The sequence below is a fragment of the Lissotriton vulgaris genome, chromosome 12 (genome assembly GCF_964263255.1).
Source record: "Lissotriton vulgaris chromosome 12, aLisVul1.2, whole genome shotgun sequence".
NCBI lineage: Eukaryota > Metazoa > Chordata > Amphibia > Caudata > Salamandridae > Lissotriton > Lissotriton vulgaris.
In genome coordinates this window covers 2238848-2255614 of record NC_141700.1, presented here as the reverse complement: position 1 = coordinate 2255614, position 16767 = coordinate 2238848, and the positions used below count along the sequence as shown (strand labels likewise).

The 16767-nt window shown below is 53.2% G+C and overlaps 1 protein-coding gene across 1 annotated transcript in view; it reads left to right on the top strand.

Annotated features, from left to right (window-relative positions):
* The window catches only part of PCSK4 (proprotein convertase subtilisin/kexin type 4), a 999360-nt gene that overhangs the window by 82103 nt on the left and 900490 nt on the right, over positions 1-16767 (top strand). The gene's annotated exons all lie outside the window — the stretch shown is intronic.

Below are 16767 nucleotides of genomic sequence, written 5' to 3'. Positions count from 1 at the left end.
CATGTGGAAGTCCTTTCCCCCATAAGGGGCCCCCCTCCGGCATGTAGGTCATCAGTATGTTGTCTGATGTCAGAGAGTCTTTGGCGATGTATGGTGACGTGCTGTCTTCCACTGGCCGTCTTCCCTTTGAGTGGACCGGAGGCCCGACACTCCATCATCTCCTTCCGCCTCTGGTTGTCCTGACTGCAGCGGTAGGCCCAGTGTTCATCTCGCTTCTTGAATGTCGGTGACATGCCCAGGCTTATTGCATAGTTCAAATGCCAAGCTGAAGGAGTATGTCCATCTATAGTTGATGTTGTCTTGTTGGAGCTTGTCCGTGATAGGTTTAAATTGGGCCCTTCTCGCCAGTGTCGCCGGGGTAATATCATAAGAGCGTACGTGTCATACCCTGGAGTGACACCTCATTCGCTTTTCGGGCTGCCTGGAGGATGGCTTTTTTCACACTATAGGAATGCAACTTAACCAACACATCTCGGGGGGACATATTCACTTTCAGGCCAGACTCCCCCAGCAGCTCAGCAAACAGGCCCTGGGTGAAGTCCTCCAAGTCTGGCCCTTCTGACCCCTCCTGAAGGTTCCAAATGCGTACGTGTCCCTGCGCAATTTATTTCGAGGTCCTCATTCTTTAAGAACGCCATCTTGAGTTGTCGTGAAAAAGTTCCACGGTGTTTTCCAGCCGATTTGTTTTCCCTTCTAGGTCATTGACCTTAGTCTCCAGATCTAATGCTCTTGTGCCAACCTCATCAACATCTTGCTGGAGGGAGAGAAAATGCGAGTTGATGTCTGACCCCAGCACCTCCAATGAGGCATTCAGATCTGCCTTGAGCTCCTCCCTGAACTCCTTTTTGAAGTCCCTCAGTGAGTGCAACAGGTCATCTTTTGTGAGGGCCATGCTCTCAGGGTACAGGCCGCGGGCAGAAGCCCCGCTTCCGTTAATGCAAAATAATTAGAGACCCTGTTGCTCTGGGCCTTCTTTGGCGGCAGAAAGACCACACCCCACGTCGTTGTCACCTGAAGGTTGGACTGAACTTCTGTGACAACCTTCATCGTTACCCTTCCCCCACTTGCGTGGCTGCTAAGTTCACCCCTCGGGGGCAGCCCCTATTTAGCTGTTCCCACAGCAACCATTCGCCCAACAGGTCATTGCTAGTAGGGCCCACTATTCCATAAACTCCCAAGATCCCAGGCCTGTGCACCGCCCCTGATTGTACTCAAGGCCCCATCAGGATAGCTGCCATAGTCTGCAGATAGTCAATTTGTGGAACTTTGCCGGTCTCGCTAGGCTAAGGTTAATTCCTTGGGTGGCTCCCACTTTCCACTTTGATGACGCCACCTTCGTCGGCAGCTGCCATCTTAGGGTCAGGCATTGAGCTTTTTTTGCCTCTCCCCCCTCCGGATTGCGCTGACAGCTGCAGGCCTGGTATCTTGGCCGCACTCAGCACACGGGCAGTCATCAGGGGGCCCGCCACTCCGGTATTCATCCGTCACATATTCTCTGCTAGGTCACAGCTCTGCCCGGCAGTATCTCTCGTCAAGGGCCTCTCTCGTGAGTTCACATCACTGGGTGAGTGTTTTTCCCCCTTACCTGATTCCCGGGGGATTCGGCTGCTTTCTCGCTCCTCTGGGCCCCCAAGTCGCCGCCACAGACTTCCTTCTATTCGGCGGATCACAGACCGGGTCCCCTGTAGTGCACCGCAGGCCCGCCACATGTCCCGGCACTCAAAACCTCCGTCTGCCGCGCCGCTCCTCCTGTGTCTCCGCTCCTCCTCTCAGTGCCAGCGGGAAGGTTTCCTCGGTTCGCCGCACCCTTCTGTAGCGCGGTGGGGCCCAGGTCAGGTAGGCCGCAGGCTACGCTAAAGAAAGTACACAAGAGTCAGTGAATGCACTCTCGGCCGGAAGACCACAAGTGGTCTCCGGACCATTTATTTATACGAGCCCGCCCGAGGGATTATGGATGCATGAGTGTACCACAACATTGTTTTGGAGAGCCCGGGTGGCTCTCTACATCCCTCCTTTCTTTTGGTTCTGGACCATCAAGTTCTCTCAGTTCAGAGGGAGGTATATACAAAGTCCTTCAGCCGTTGACTCGGCATAGGATTCGGCCGGAGACCATACCTCTGGCTCTGGGCACAGGGAGATGTGGCAACCACAGCCGGGGTTCCCTCAGCTGACTCAGCAGCAGCGCTACCAGCACCTCCTTGACTGGCTTGTCTCGGCGACTCCGGTAAGGCGTTCCTCACATTGGGTGATACAGGAGGAGAGAAGTTCGGCAAAGAGTTCTGATCCCCAGAGACCTTGAGGTCTACTTCCGCCTCCGTGTCTTCTTGAAATTGGACACATTCCTTGCGATGGATTGTTGTCCCCTTTGAGCGGTTACCATGGTCCCTTGGACGCTTACAACGACCCACGCCTCTGGCTCGTAGGGCATCTGGAATTTCCACCCGGGTTGTTGGTCTTTGATCACCACCCGGTCTCCCACTCTGAGCTGCGGTTCCTGGGCTCTTCGAGCCGCACTTGCATTCCAGTTCGTTGTCTCCCTCCTCGACTGGACAGCTGCATCATCCCGCTCCAGGGGCACCCACGTCGGGTCAGACGGGATACTGTCTTGTGGTGCTCGCTTGAACAGGAGTTGAGCCGGAGCACACTTAGTGGTGCTATGAGGAGTGTGGCGGTACGCACCAAGAAATTGGTCGAGGGCTGCTTCAGGATCTTCCCCATTATCCACTACGATGCGTAATGCACGGTTAATTGTCCTCATCAGTCTTTTTTTACTTCCCCGTTCGCTTGGGGCCATAGCGGGGTGATCTTCCTGTGGCACACCGCTAGGTTCTCTAGATACTCCTGGAACTCCCGCCCCTGGAAGGGAGGTCCATTGTCAGACTTAACTTCTTCCGGCAGCCCCATCATTGCAAAGGCTCGATCCAGGACTTTCTTCATGTGTGGGAAGGCTGTTGATGCTATGGCTTTGACGATGGGAATCTTCGAGAATGAGTCAACCATGACCAGCATATGGCATCCGTCCGGGAAGCTCCCAAAGTCCACACTGAGATGTGTCCACGAAGTCTTGCACGGTTATTCCGTGATCACCGGTGCTGGCGCTGGGTCTTCCCCGGTGATCGTGCAGGCATGGCACTGCCGTACCATCTCCTCTACCATTGAGTCCATGGCCTGGAACCAAACCTTGTCCCTCAATCTTGCCTTGGTCTTGGCCATTCCCTGGTGACCAACATGGGCCAACGCGAGGATCCTCCTCTGTAGGCTTTCTGGGACCACAATGAGATGTCCCCTCAGGACGACGACTCCTTCCCCCACACTGAGTTCCCTCCGAACATGCCACAGCTGTTGACGGGCATGGCCGGCTGGAGGACACAGGCACTGTCCATGAAGTGGGCCCAGCCGTTATTCACCAAGGCTCCTCGAACTCGGGAGAGAGTGGGGTCTTCTTGGGTGGCTTGGCCAATTTCTTCGAGCGTCATGGCCTTGGGACACGCCCCTTACGACACCATGTGGACAAACGCCTCCGTGCTGCAGGCATCCGCAGACGGGTCGACTGGAGTCGGATATTCTGGGTGTTGAGACAGGTAGTCGGCAGGGTTGTGCGCCCCTGGGCTGAAAACCACCTTGAAGTTGTATCCTTGCAGCTGCACAGCCCATCTTTCGATCCTCATGGGGCGCCGACCGGGAGGAGCCGGCAAACAGCGGGAGTAACGGCTTGTGGTCGGTCACAACACTGAATTCTTGTCCGCATAGATACAAGTGAAAATGTTGGCACGCCCACTTGATCGCCAACGCCTCCCTTTCGATTTGGGCATATCTGGTCTCGGTGTCGGTGAGGGCTTTGCTGGAGTAGGCAACTGGCTTCCACACTTCTGGGCTATTTTCTTGAAGAAGGACTGCCCCAAGGACCACAGGGCTGGCGTTGACGACCAGTTCCGTTCTGCGTTGTGGATGGAAGTAGGCCATCACGGTCTTTGCCAGCAGTCCCGCCTTGATGTCTTGGAAAGCCTTGTTGGCTGCCAGCGTCCATTCCCACTTGTGGTCTTGACGTGTGAGGGCACGCAGTGGCTCGGATATGGCTGCCAGATTGGGAATAAACCGTCCACAATACGTGGCCATGTCAAGGAAGCTCCTCACCTCAGTGGGGTTGCGAGGGGTGCTGGCCGCTCGGATGGCTTCTGCTTTTTTCGGATCCACCAGGAGTCCCTCGTGGGTGAACGTATACCCGAAGAAGTCAATGCTCTCCTGATAGAATGAGCACTTAGATTTGTGCATAGTTAGCCCGCAGTCCACTAATCTTTTCAGCGTGGCCCTGAGGTGCGAGTGATGTTTCTCGAGCGTGGTGGAGTACACAAGGATATCGCTGAGGTTGATCACTCCCTGCAGCCCCGACAGTGCATCCCGGATGGCGTTTTGGAAGACTTTGGAGCTGAGGACACTCCGAAGCTGAGCCTCTTATACATGCGTAGGCCCACATGCGTCGAAAAAGTGGTAATGTACCGGCTCTCTGGCTCCAGTTCCAGTTGATGGTAGCCGGCGTTCAGGTCTAGTTTGGAGAACCACTTCGCTCCATTTAAGTCGGGCACAATGTCATCCATTGTGGGGGTGATGTGGCGCTCCCTCTTCCCAGCTGTATTCGGTAGTCTCATATCGACACAGTCGAATGGCTCCTGGTTGCTTGGGCTTGGGTGCCACGACCAGCGGGGACACCCATAGGGTAGGTCCAGATACCTTCTCGATTACTCCTAGCTCTTCGAGCTTCCTTAGCTCTTCCTCCACCTGCGGGCGTAAGTTGAAGGGCACCTGACGGAGCCTGAGGGCCACTGGTCGCACGGAAGGGTCAATGCGAAACTTGAGCCCTTTGCCTTTGAGTTTCCCCAGTCCTTCGAAGAGCGCCGGAAACTCCTTTAACATGGCTTCTGCATGGGACTCATGAGCTTGTTTGGCGAAGAAGACAAGCCCGAGGTCTTCGGTTGTGTGGCAGCTGAGCAACGTCCCCTTCTTACCCTCCGTGATGTGGAACTACGCTTCGGTGGAGTAGCTCCCACTTGCGACCATGGTCTGAATGACGCCCCGGAGAGGGAGCGGGTCCGTCCCTCCGTACGTGTAGGTTCGAGGCATGTGGGCTGCTGAATTCATATCTGTGCATAGATCGCCGCCTAGTGTTGGGTCCGGATGATTGCACATTGTTGTCCTGGAAGAGTCTTCGAAGTATCACGAGATAGGTGGCTCCTCCCCTGGACTACAGTGCGCATGGGCATCGACTCCAACCCCAGATTGTTTTTTTCCTCCATTGGGTTCGGATGTGTTTCGGTTCCCTCTGTCGGAATCGATAGTTGTTTAACTTTCCTTACTTGAGACCAAAAGGTCTTTAGGATCTCGCGTCGGTATTGTTATCGGTCGGGTTGGTTATTCATCGGCTCCGATCAACTGCTGCCCTTCCGCGTGCTGTCGGCGCGGACGGGCCTACACGACGCTCCAGACTACTTCAACATGGAACGAAGTCCGTTTAAGAGGTGCCCAGTGTGTGCCTCAAAGTACCCGCACATCGACGTGCACCCTGTGTGCAACAAGTGCTTGTCGCCGGACCACGACGAGGCCAAGTGTATGGCCTGCTCCAAGTTCCGGTCGAAGAAGACTCTCAAGCTACGCCGGGCCGCAAGACTGCAGGCCCAGAGTTCGGCACCCCCACCAGCAAACATCTTTGAAGAGGATGTTGAAGACGACACCGTCCTAAATGTTTCGGACTCTAACCCGGCGTCGGAGGGCGAAGAAGACTACGACGCGGGAGACAAAGAGTTCGAAGAAGTCGTCGAGGAGGTAGGGGACGACGACGGGGCCATTGCCACCGTGGAGGATAGCTCAGAGGAGGAGCGTCCTCAGACTGACTCCGGGGTCAATCCCCATCATAAGGCCCAGGTCGAGGGATCGCCTTCGGGCCTTACCCAAGACCTTAATACTCGTCCCACGGCTCCGCCTCCTGGCCCGGCCACGGACATTAGTGATGCGCCACTCCCGGTCCAGAAACCGAAAGTGAAGCCATCGGGGTCAACACCATCAGGATCGAAACCGAAAGTGCAAGTCGCACTGGTTGGGTCAAAGGCGCCGGAGACCTCGGCGCCGAAGAAATCCAAAATGGCTGTCGAGCCTAAGAGCCACGCCAAAATGGCCGATCCGAAGACCATGGTGCCGAAGCCTAAGGCTAAGACCCCCGACGCGGCGGCTTCAACGCCGAAGCTGGTCGACGCTCTAAAGAGTCGCGTCGACGCCAAGAAGGTCGATGACCATAAGAAAGCTCAGAAGAAGCGTCAGGACGACCCCAAGCCTATGACTGCACCAATCCCAGTCGATAAGGCGAAGTCAGGTGCCGCGTCGGCTCCGAAGACGGCTGCGTTGGTCGCCGACTCAAATCCGGACTCGGAGGACTCGCTCGAGCCGATCCGGCCCTCCCCATCCCTCACCAAGAAGGTCTCGGAGTCCCTGCAGCGGATTCGGGAGGAAGCCGCGGCGACCGAGCCAAAGGACGCTGTGCCGCACAAGCCTCCACAGAAGCCGGCAAAGGCGCAGAAGCCGATTCACTTCACGCTACCGCCGAGAACGGCGCCGAAGGCCTTCGCTCCGAAACATGGAGCCGGGGTGCCTTTAAAGCTGGTTTCAACGCCAAAGGCACCATTGGCGGTGCCGAAGACACGGCATCAACCACTGGCAGAAGAGGAGCGTCGAGAGGTCATCATCGACGCCAACACAGGCAAGCTCTCTCTTCTCAAGAGGAAAATCACTCCGGAGCCTGCGTTGGAACATTTCCATATTCCCCTTAAAAAGAAGTTGGACTCTGCCGGTGCATCTGCCCCTATGGAGCCGACATCTCCACAGGGTCTGAACCTCTCACCCACTCACTCTAACGCTGGGGAGGGTGACGGAGACGAGGAGGACGAGTATAATTATCCAGCATACTCGGACCCAGAGGATGTCCATGAGCCATGGTCTGCGGGGGGCGACCCCGAGGACCCTCAGTCGGGACACGAGCCGCAGCTTTTTGCTGCAAAAACTTCACCAACGGAGGACTCTGCAGCCTTCAACGCTTTGATTGAAAGAGCTGCGGCCAACCATGATGTCGACCTCCACGCCGACCCAGTGGATGTCGATTTTCTTTTTGACACTTTCTCAGTGGCTGAAAAGACCGTCAAGACATTGCCGATGCTCAAAGGTGTGCTAAAGCATGCACCAGAGGTTTTCAAGGAGCCCACCCGGGCAAGAGTCATCAATCCTCGCATTGATAAAAAATACAAGGCAGCGCCCACTGACCCAACGTACATCAAGGGACAGTTGCCACTGGACTCTTTGGTTGTCTCCAACGCACGTAAACGAGCCAATTCACAGACCACTGGTGATGCTCCTCCCCCTGACAAGGAATCAAAGGTGTTTGAGGCATCAGGGAAACGTATTGCTGCACAGGCAGCCAATATATGGCGCATATCAAACACGCAGGCGTTACTTGCACGCTACGATAGGGCACACTATGACTCCCTAGAAACACTTCTACAGCACTTGCCAGATCAGTATAAGGAGAATGCAGAAATGCTGATTCTGGAGGGTAAACTCATTACCAATGCCTCCATCAAGTGTGCTCTAGATGTGGCTGATACCGCCTCGCGAGCGATAAATACTAGCGTTCTGCTGCGCCGGCATGCATGGCTCAGAATATCAGGCTTTAAACCAGACATTCAGACCACCATCCTCAACCAAACAGTAAATCCAGACCACCTGTTTGGACCTGAAGTAGATGCCACACTCGAAAAGATGAAGAAGGACACTGACACCGCTAAATCTATGGGTGCCCTTCAGTCCCAGCAGTTTCGGGGTGGTTCCTTTCGCCGCTCCAATAACAGAGGCAACTCAAGGGGTCAAGCGTCACAATCCACACAATTCTATAAGACTAACACCCAAACCTCATATACCAACAAAGGTAGGGGTGGATACCATGGCAACAACGTCAAGGGCAGAGGACGTGGAAATAACAGCTCCAGGTCCTCCACCGCCAGCAAACAGTGACGCCTTGTCACTGCCCCCCGACCACACAACACCGGTCGGGGGGAGACTCCAGCAGTTCCTGCCCGTGTGGAGGTCCATCACCACGGACAGGTGGGTCAAATCTCTTATTCAGTACGGTTATTGTCTGGAACTCACTTCCATCCCACCAAACATACCTCCAAAAAACCGTCCTATGTCCGGCGAGCACTTGCACTTGTTGCAGCAAGAAGTTCAGGTCATGCTGCAAAAAGGGGCAATAGAGCTCGTCCCACTGCAGGAAAGGGGAACAGGGGTTTACTCCCTGTACTTTCTAATCCCAAAAAAGGACGGATCTCTCAGGCCCATCCTGGTCCTCAGACCTCTCAACATGTACTTTCTGTCAGAGCATTTTCATATGCTTACTCTGCAACAGGTTCTCCCACTGCTTCAGCAAGGGGACTTCCTGGCAACTCTAGACCTCAAGGATGCCTATTTTCACATTCCCCTGCATCCTTCACACAGAAAGTATCTAAGGTTCACCATTCAAGACCAGCACAACCAATTCAAGGTTCTGCCCTTTGGGGTCACCACGGCGCCCAGGGTCTTCACAAAGTGCCTGGCGACAGTGGCGGCGCATCTAAGACGTCAGAACATCCACGTATACCCCTATCTGGACGACTGGCTCATTCAAGCAAAGTCGCACAGACAGTGCGCCGACCACGTGTCCCAAACCATTCACCTTCTGCACGATCTTGGATTCTCACTGAATTACCCAAAGTCCCATCTCCAGCCCGCTCACATACGGCAGTATCTGGGCGCGACCATAAACACTCTGGTGGCTACAGCACAGCCAAATTCAGTGAGGATCAACAGCATTCTATCGCTGATTCAAAGATTCAGACCTCAACACTCACTTCCAGCACGAGTGTTCATGCAGTTGATCGGCATGATGGCCTCCTGCATCTCCATTGTCCCGCACGCGAGACTACATATGCGCCCGCTTCAGGAGTGCTTAGAACGTCAGTGGACTCAGGCTCATGGGCAATTGAAAGACCTAGTGTTGGTGAGCAGTCGGGCATACAACTCTCTGCATTGGTGGAATCCACAAAACCTTTGCAAGGGCCGACCGTTCCAGGAGCCTGTGCCACAGATTATCCTGACGACGGACGCTTCTCTCCAGGGTTGGGGAGCGCATGTACTCCACTACACAGTGCAGGGACTATGGACACTACAGCAAAAGAAGATGCACATCAATGTGTTGGAACTGATGGCAATCTTCATGGCCTTAAAGGCGTTCAAAGTACATCTGTGCAACAAGGGTGTGTTGATCTGGACGGACAACATGACGGCCATGTACTACATTCAGAAACAGGGAGGGACACACTCGCCACAGCTGTCGCATCTGGCGCAGAGCATGTGGAAGTGGGCCATTCAGAGGAACATCTTTCTCATGGCAGAACACCTCCCAGGCAAGGACAACCAGATGGCGGACCTGCTCAGCAGGCACAGCCACCAGATGCACGAGTGGGAGATACACCCATCAGTACTCCAGCCGTACTTTCAGACGTGGGGTCATCCAGAAATAGACCTGTTCGCCACAAGGGAGAACGCAAAATGCCAAAGCTTCGCCGCCAGGTTCCCACACCCGCAATCGCAGGGCAATGCGATATGGATGAACTGGTCAGGCAAATTTGCGTACGCTTTTCCCCCAGCACCCCTGATACCGCTGGTGGCACGCAAGCTCAGACAGCACTCGATGACCCTCATCCTGGTTGCTCCAACGTGGGCTCGCCAACCATGGTACACCACGTTTCTGGAACTATCCGTGGTACCGCATCAAAGGCTTCGCCTCACACCCAGCCTTCTGACGCAGAGCCATGGCGACATTCAGCTCAACCTGACGATCTGGCTCCTGAAGTCCTAGAGTTTGGCTACCTTAACCTTCCTCCGAATTGCATGGACATCATTCGGGAGGCAAGAAAGCCCACTACTAGAGCCTGTTATGCGGCCAAATGGAAGCGGTTTGTCATTTATTGTGCAAACCACAACATCAATCCACTAGATGCTTCCATTCAGAACATCATCTGTTACCTGTTTCATCTGTACCAGTGTAATTTGGCATATACTTCCATCCGCATTCACCTGTCTGCGATGGCCGCATACCTCCAAAATAGACAGCACCTTTCACTTTTCAAGGTGCCTGCTATCAAAGCTTTCCTGGAAGGACTCAAAAGGGTCATTCCACCACGGACCCTTCCAGCTCCGGAATGGAACCTCAATGTGGTTCTTACAAGGCTGATGGGTCCTCCCTTTGAGCCACTACATTCCTGCGAACTTCAATTCTTGACTTGGAAGGTGGCTTTCCTGGTAGCAATTACATCGCTACGGAGGGTTAGTGAGCTGCAGGCCCTCACAATTCAGGAACCTTTCTTCCAGGTCCATGCGAACAGGGTAGTGCTCCGCACTAATCCTAAATTTCTACCCAAGGTTGTGTCTCAATTCCACATAAACCAAACAATTGAGTTACCAGTGTTTTTCCAAAATCCTGAGACACTGGCAGAGCGGATGCTCCACACCCTTGACGTCAAGAGGGCACTAATGTATTACATTGACAGAACCAAAGATTTTAGAAAGACTAAGCAGCTTTTCGTTGCCTTTGCGTCTCACCACAAAGGTAACGCTATTTCCAAGGCTGGTATTGCTAGGTGGATTGTGAAATGTATTCAGATCTGTTATGCAAAAGCTAAACGTACTCTTACAATTCCACCAAGAGCCCACTCCACCAGAAAGTTGGGGGCCTCTATGGCCTTCCTTGGAAACATTCCCTTAGAGGACATATGTAGAGCAGCCACATGATCTACCACACATACATTTACAAAACATTACTGTGTAGACGTGCACTCTAAACAGCAGGCAGCTGTAGGGCAGGCTGTTCTCAAGACACTTTTCCAAACTGCTGCAGCTGGTACGGGCGGCCGCCGCTAATGGAGGGACTGCTATGTATTCTATGCACAGATATGAATTCAGCAGCCCACATGCCTCGAACTGCAAATGCTACTTACCAGTATGCATCTGTTCTTGGCATGTAGGGCTGCTGACATTCATATCGCCCGCCCTCCTCCCCGGCGCCTGCAGCAGCTGCAGTATTTACATGCATTTCATGCCATGGTCATCACTCACAAAGTTCACTCCATCTCGGCCACAATGGCTAAAAACAATCTGGGGATGGAGTCGATGCCCATGCGCACTGTAGTCCAGGGGAGGAGCCACCTATCTCGTGATATTTCGAAGACTCTTCCAGGACAACAATGTGCAATCATCCTGACCCAACACTAGGCGGCGATCTATGCACAGATATGAATGTCAGCAGCCCTACATGCCAAGAACAGATGCATACTGGTAAGTAGCATTTGCAATCCTTGCAGTGGATGCTGCGAGAGGAGGTCGCGATGATAAGCAATCATATTGGTCGCAGTCCATCACATTGACGGAGGCCCCAGTGTCGCCCAGTGTCGATGAGGGCTCGTACATCAGTGCCTTCGATGGAGACGGAGCACATGGGAGGTGGCCTTCGACTAGTCCCCGTCCAGCTGACGTATGACACCACAAACACTTTGTCGTCGTCCTCATCCTCATACATGGGGCGTCGCTCTTTTGGCTGGTCATCCGTCAGTGGGTCATCAATGGAGATTTGGCGAACCCGCTGGGACACACCTCTGGGCCTTGACGCGGTCGAACGGAACTTCCCACCGCGGCGCACTCTAGCGTAGTGGTGTAGCCTGCCGCAGCGCGAGCATGTTTTTCCTTTCGCGCCGCAGATGGCCATTGCGGGGTGATCCTCGCCACAGTACCCACAAGGTCCTCTTGGTGGCGGTCTGGGCACCTGGCGAGGAATCGGGGGCTGTCCTTGGATGGCATCCACCTTTTCCTTCTTGATCGGCGGGTGCCTGGAACTCCCGCCCCTGGAAAGGAGGTCCATTGTCAGACTTAACTTCTTCCGGCAGCCCCATCATTGCAAAGGCTCGATCCAGGACTTTCTTCATGTGTGGGAAGGCTGTTGATGCGATGGCTTTGACGATGGGAAACTTCGAGAATGAGTCAACCATGACCAGCATATGGCATCCGTCCGGGAAGCTCCCAAAGTCCACACTGAGATGTGTCCACGAAGTCTTGCATGGTTCTTCCGTGATCACCGGTGCTGGCGCTGGGTCTTCCCCGGTGATCGTGCAGGCATGACACTGCCGTACCATCTCCTCTACCATTGAGTCCATGGCCTGGAACCAAACCTTGTCCCTCAATCTTGCCTTGATCTTGGCCATTCCCTGGTGACCAACATGGGCCAACGCGAGGATCCTCCTCTGTAGGCTTTCTGGGACCACAATGAGATGTCCCCTCAGGACGACTCCTCCTTCCCCCACACTGAGTTCGCTCCGAACATGCCACAGCTGTTGACGGGCATGGCCGACCTCCGGCCGGAGGACACAGGCCCGTCCATGAAGTGGGCCCAGCCGTTTTTCTCCAAGGCTCCTCGAACTCGGGAGAGAGGGGGTCTTCTTGGGTGGCTTGGCCAATTTCTTTGAGCGTCATGGCCTTGGGACACGCCCCTTACGACACCATGTAGACAAACGCCTCCGTGCTGCAGGCATCCGCAGACGGGTCGACTGGAGTCAGATATTCTGGGTGTTGAGACAGGTAGTCGGCAGGGTTGTTCGCCCCTGGGCTGAAAACCACCTTGAAGTTGTATCCTTGCAGCTGCACAACCCATCTTTCGATCCTCATGGGGCGCCGACCGGGAGGAGCCGGCAAACAGCGGGAGTAACGGCTTGTGGTCGGTCACAACACTGAATTCTTGTCCGCATAGATACAAGTGAAAATGTTGGCACGCCCACTTGATCATTAACCATTTGCCTGCCAGCGACAGATTCCTACTGGCCTCCAGCTTGTTTTTAATTTGATCTTGTAGTCCCCTGCAGCCGAGCTCTTCACACCATCCACGAGACATAAAGGACGGTTGTGAACCATGTGAGTAAAGTAGACTGTGCATGGAGTGTGTATTTGGTCCATGACTTTAGCCATATAAGAATTCATTTTGATTTCCTGCAGTTGACTGGAACCTAAAACCTAACCAGTTTGGAGAAAGCGCCATGCATCCCCTTTTAAAATGGATCAGAGACCCCTTCCTACTTTCTCAGAAATATTATCCACATCACGTCAAGTGTAGTAAGTGGATTAGCCTTACAGGCAGGAGACGTCAGGCTCCCATCCACTTTCCTGCTGATATTGATGCTCTGCCTGGAAACAGAGTACAATAATGGGACAGAAACTACTAGATAGTGTTCCGAGATTTTGATATCAGATTCTAGGGTCCCACAAGCATAGTCACTGAGAAACTCTTGCACTCTAGGGTTAGGATATTGACTGCCAGATTCCGCTTCACCAAAATATGAACCAGAAACCTGGGAGGTTTTACAGCCCACCAGTTGCAGCTGCCACAGCCTGCCTTGGAATTAGGAGTGACTGGCTACTTTATGGGGGTGTTGGTGCTTCTCTTGCACCACGAATATGCTGCCTACAAGGGGAGTACTGCACGGATCTGAAATGGGATGAATTGAAGCTGCCTGCTGTGACTCGATGGACGAGCCAACATCGCAAGGCTATAAGGGTATATGTGCAGCATGCTCAGATGCAGAAGCCTCAGGAATGTGTGGTGTCCACACAAACTGTAAATCTGCTTCAATGGTTTCCCTGCCAATGAATATGTAGCGCTTGACTGCTTGACGCTGAGAAATGGTGATCACACACTGCACTTTTATCTGATGAACTGAAGCATTGGAGAAGGTGTTGCGCCATATAGGGATTGTTCACCGCAGTCGATGGGCATGCTAACCTACAGCTCTTTATCACCACTGTGACACAAGGTGAGCTTTTTACTTTGGATAATGGGGTTGCGTTTAGGCCTGTGGAAGATCTACCAGTATAGAATCCCCGTACCATGAGCAGTGCTATTCAATTTTAGTCTCTTCAAGACCCACACTGGTGCTGCTGACATTTGTAAAACAAAGGCTTCCATACGTGCAGCAACTTCAGCTTGGCCTAGGCGGGGTCAGAGTGATTACGTGTGTGAGCTGTGTGAGGACCCAACACCCAGAGTACTACTGCTCTCGCTTCACATCGGTACACTCAGGCCAAGCCTGCCAACAGGACGACAAGGACTAAAATATATGGTCCAGGAGTTGAGACAATGAAGCAAAAGGGGAGCGGGGGGGATTGGAGGAATTATCTTTGGGACTGACCTAACTGCAGACTCTTGAGATAGGTTGGCAAAGGGCTGGGTAGCTTGAGGGCAGTGATGCTGGAACAACTTACAGGTGACAGTGATGGTGCCTGAGACAGCTCATGGATGAGGGTGATGGGACAGCTCCTATGTGAAGGTGAGGGGACAGCTTATGGGTGAGGATGCTGGGACAGCTCATGTGTGAGGGTTCTGAGATGGATAACAAGATGGTGATGGTACTGGGACACCTCATGGGGTAAGGTGCTGGAACAACTCGTGTGAGAGTGATGGGACAGCTCTTGGGTGAGGGTACTGGGACAGCAAAGAGGGTGATGGTACTGTGACAGCTCACGTGTGAAGGTGATGGGACACTCATGGGTGATTGTGCTCGGACAGCTCATGGGTGAAGGTGATGGGGCAGCTTGTGTGAAGGGTAATGGTTCTAGAACAAATAATGGGTGAGGGTGCTGGAAGAGCTCATATGTAAAGGTGATGTGTCAGCTTATAGGTAAGGGTGATGAGATAACTCATGTGTGAAGGTGATGGGATAGCTAATGGGTGAGGGTGCTGGGACAGATAAGGTGAGGGTACTGGGACAGCTTGTATGAAGGTGATGGAACAGCTCATGGGTGAGGGTGATGGGGCATGAAGAACCGGAATAACTCACTTACTGGGTCTCGGCGGCGGGGGAACCGCCCAAGCCTTCCATACCCTTCATACGTAGTTAAAGGAGACACAGGAACCGTTGTCTGCAGGAGGAACCCAGATTTATTCAAATAGCCCGGGCTATGGAACAGAGTCCCAAGCTCGTCAGAAACAAGAGAAACAAGATAGAGGAGGCTGCTGCTTTACTCTGCAGCTTACAAGCCTTTTATACTTTTTCATTCTGATCTTTTGGCTGTTAGTTCATTGTTCAATCAAGGCAGTGTTTGCAATTGATAACCAGACTCAGACGATGTTTGTAGGTGGTGGCCTGGTCAAGGCTTGGTACACAAATCATTGTTCACTCAGTTTGATCAAAGCTCGGTCTTTCAGGTCATTGTCCACTCAGCTTGATCAACGCCCGGTCTTTCAAGTCATTGTTTAATCACCCTGATCAAGGCCCAGCAGTCAGACCATTGTCCAGATAACCTGATCACGGTGTCAAGGAAGTTTACCAGGCTGTGAGCAGGAGATGCAAAACAATTCATTTACACAGGGTGTAAGTGTCTCGTGGCTTTCTGGTGAACTGCAAAGAACAGGGGGGGGTTGGATGTGCGACAGTTCCTGGGCAGAAATGCAGGCCGCAAGATGGTTGTTGTCGTGTTAGTTAGATTTTCCTCATTCATCAGCAGAAATGACCAGGTGGGTCGTGTGGAAGTGGTTGACACAAGATGGCAATGAAAAAGCAATGGAGTCCTGGTACAAATGATGCCGATCAGAAGAACACTTTTCCTCAGGCAGATGACAAGAAGGTGATCATACTTGGACAGCTCATGGGTGAGGGTGCTGGGCAGCTTTTGAAGGTGATGGGACAGCTCTCATGAAGGTGATGGTAGAGCTAATGGGTGAGGGTGCTGGGACAGATAAGGTGATTGTACTGCGACATCTTGTGTGAAGGTGATGGTGCAGCTCATCAGTGAGGGTGCTGGGACAGATAACACGAAGGTGATCATACTGGGACAGCTCATGGGTGAGGGTGCTGGGCAGCTTCTGAAGGTAATAGGGCAGCCCATAGGTGAGGGTGATGTGACAGCTCGCATGCCGGTTATGGTACAGCTCATGAGTGAGGATGCTGGGACAGATAAGAAGGTGATGGTAATAGGACAGCTCATGAAGGTGATGGGACAGCCCATGGGTGAGTACCATGGGACAGCTCATCAGTGAGGGTGCTAGGACAGATAACAAGAAGGTGATTGTACTGGGACAGCTCATGGGTGAGAGGGCTGGGGCAGCTCTTGAAGGTGATGGGACAGCCCATGGGTGAGGGTGATGGGACAGCTTGCATGAAGATTATGGTACAGCTCATGGGTGAGGGTGCTGGGACAGGTAAGAAGGTGATGGTAATAGGACAGCTTGTGAAGGTGATGGGACAGCTTATGGGTGAGAATGATTTGATAGCTCATGGATGATGGTGCTGGAGCAGCTCATGTGTGAGGGTGATGGGACTGCTCATAGGTGAAGATGATGGGGCAGCTCATAGGTGAGTGTGATGGAACGGTTCATGTTTTAAGGGAATGGGACAGCTCATGCGTGAGGGTGCTAAGACAGTTTATCGATTATGGTGCTAGGACAGATAACAAGAGGGTGATGGTACTGGGACTGCTGATGTGCAGTTGTGCCAGGGCAGCTTTCAGTTGGATGGTTTCTTGTTTGTTGGGTAGTGATGGTTCTTCAGACCACTCTGTTGGCAATGTGGCTCACTTCTGTGGAGAAGTGTGGCTCACTGGTTAGAGCAGGCAGACCCTGAAGCAGAGGTCAGACCCGGGACCAGGGTTCAATTCCCG